Here is a 2,938-nt window from a genome sequence, read left to right as displayed (position 1 = left end):
ATTTGAATCATAAGCTAACTTCTCAGTTAATACTAGGTACTTTCTAGTAGTCTTGAAATAGGCTTTCGCCCCGCTATATAAATATAGTAACCACATGATACAACTGAAAGTCCGTTGTTGGGGCAGACAGCACAAGCATGCCCAAACGAAATAACAAAGAATGAAAAATAAACTAATGTCAACAAAGTCGATCGACGTAAACGATAATGACCCGCCACCGTGGTGCCCGCCGGAGAATTTCCACTACGCACCTAGCACTTCGGACTGCCGGATACCAAGCAACTGTTGGGGAACGTAGTAATTTCAAAAAAATTCCTACTCACACGCAAGATAATGGTGATGCATAGCAACGAGAGGGGAGAGTGTTGTCTACGTACCCTCGTAGACCGAAGCGGAAGCGTTGACGCAACGTAGAGGAAGTAGTCGTACGTCTTCCCGGTCCAACCGATCCAAGCACCGTTACTCCGGCACCTCCGAGTTCTTAGCACACGTTCAGCTCGATGACGCTCCCCGGGCTCCGATCCAGCAAAGCTTCGGGGATGAGTTCCGTCAGCACGACGGCGTGGTGACGATCTTGATGTTCTACCGTCGCAGGGCTTCGCCTAAGCACCGCTACAATATGACCAAGGTGGAATATGGTGGAGGGGGCACCGCACACGGCTAAGGAACGATCACGAAGATCAACTTGTGTGTCCTGGGGTGCCCCCCTGCCCCCGTATATAAAGGAGCAAGGGGGAGGGGGCGGCCGGCCTAGGAGGGGTGCGCCAAGGGGAGTCCTACTCCCACCGGGAGTAGGACTCCCTCCTTCCTTGTTGGAGTAGGAGAAGGGGAAAGAGGGGGAGAGGAAGAAGGAAAAGGGGGCTGCGCCCCTTGTCCAATTCGGACCAGAGGGGGGGGGGCGCAGGCCACCTTCCTTTTGGCCTCTCTCCTCTATTCCTGTATGGCCCAATAAGGCCCATATACTCCCCGGCGAATTCCCGTAACTCTCCGGTACTCCGAAAAATACCCGAATCACTCAGAACCTTTCCGAAGTCCGAATATAGTCGTCCAATATATCGATCTTTACGTCTCGACCATTTCGGGACTCCTCGTCATGTCCCCGATCTCATCCGGGACTCCGAACTCCTTCGGTACATCAAAACTCATAAACTCATAATATAACTGTCATCGAAACCTTAAGCGTGCGGACCCTACGGTTCGAGGACAATGTAGACATGACCGAGACACGTCTCCGGTCAATAACCAATAGCGGGCCCTGGATGCCCATATTGGCTCCTACATATTCTATGAAGATCTTTATCGGTCAGACCGCATAACAACATACGTTGTTCCCTTTGTCATCGGTATGTTACTTGCCCGAGATTTGATCGTCGGTATCTCAATACCTAGTTCAATCTCGTTACCGGCAAGTCTCTTTACTCGTTCCGTAATACATCATCCCGCAACTAACTCATTAGTTGCAATGCTTGCAAGGCTTAAGTGATGTGTATTACCGAGAGGGCCCAGAGATACCTCTCCGACAATCGGAGTGACAAATCCTAATCTCGAAATACGCCAACCCAACATGTACCTTTGGAGACACCTGTAGAGCTCCTTTATAATCACCCAGTTACGTTGTGGCGTTTGGTAGCACACAAAGTGTTCCTCCGGTAAACGGGAGTTGCATAATCTCATAGTCATAGGAACATGTATAAGTCATGAAGAAAGCAATAGCAACATACTAAACGATCGGGTGCTAAGCTAATGAAATGGGTCATGTCAATCAGATCATTCAACTAATGATGTGACCCCATTAATCAAATAACAACTCTTTGTCCATGGTTAGGAAACATAACCATCTTTGATTAACGAGCTAGTCAAGTAAAGGCATACTAGTGACACTCTGTTTGTCTATGTATTCACACATGTATTATGTTTCCGGTTAATACAATTCTAGCATGAATAATAAACATTTATCATGAAATAAGGAAATAAATAATAACTTTATTATTGCCTCTAGGGCATATTTCCTTCAGTCTCCCACTTGCACTAGAGTCAATAATCTAGATCACATCACCATGTGATTAACATCGATAGTTCACATCATCATGTGATTAACACCCATAGTTCACATCGCCATGTGACCAACACCAAAAGGGTTTACTAGATTCAGTAATCTAGTTCACATCGCTATGTGATTAACACCCAAAGAGTAATAAGGTGTGATCATGTTTTGCTTGTGAGAGAATCTTAGTCAACGAGTCTGCCATATTCAGATCCGTATGTATTTTGCAAATATCTATGTCAACAATGCTCTGCACGAAGCTACTCTACCTAATTGCTCCAACTTTCAATATGTATCCAGATTGAGATTTAGAGTCATCTGGATCAGTGTCAAAACTTGCATCGACGTAACCCTTTACGACGAACCTTTTTGTCACCTCCATAATCGAGAAATATATCCTTATTCCACTAAGGATAATTTTGACCATTGTCCAGTGATCTGCTCCTAGATAACTATTGTACTCCCTTGCCAAAATCAGTGTAGGGTATACAATAGATCTGGTACACAGCATGGCATACTTTATAGAACCTATGGCTGAGGCATAGGGAATGACTTTCATTCTATTTCTATCTTCTGCTGTGGTCAGGCTTTGAGTCTTACTCAATTTCACACCTTGTAACATAGGCAAGAACTCTTTCTTTGACTGTTCCATTTTGAACTACTTCAAAATCTTGTCAAGGTATGTACTCATTGAAAAAACTTATCAAGCATTTTGATCTATCTCTATAGATCTTGATGCTCAATATGTAAGCAGCTTCACCGAGGTCCTTCTTCGAAAAACTCCTTTCAAATACTCCTTTATGCTTTGCAGAATAATTCTACATTATTTCCGATCAACAATATGTCATTCACATATACTTATCAGAAATGTTGTAGTGCTCCCACTCACTTTCT

The sequence above is a fragment of the Triticum dicoccoides genome, chromosome 7A (assembly GCF_002162155.2).
Source record: "Triticum dicoccoides isolate Atlit2015 ecotype Zavitan chromosome 7A, WEW_v2.0, whole genome shotgun sequence".
Classification (NCBI taxonomy): domain Eukaryota; kingdom Viridiplantae; phylum Streptophyta; class Magnoliopsida; order Poales; family Poaceae; genus Triticum; species Triticum dicoccoides.
This window is presented reverse-complemented; position numbering follows the sequence as displayed.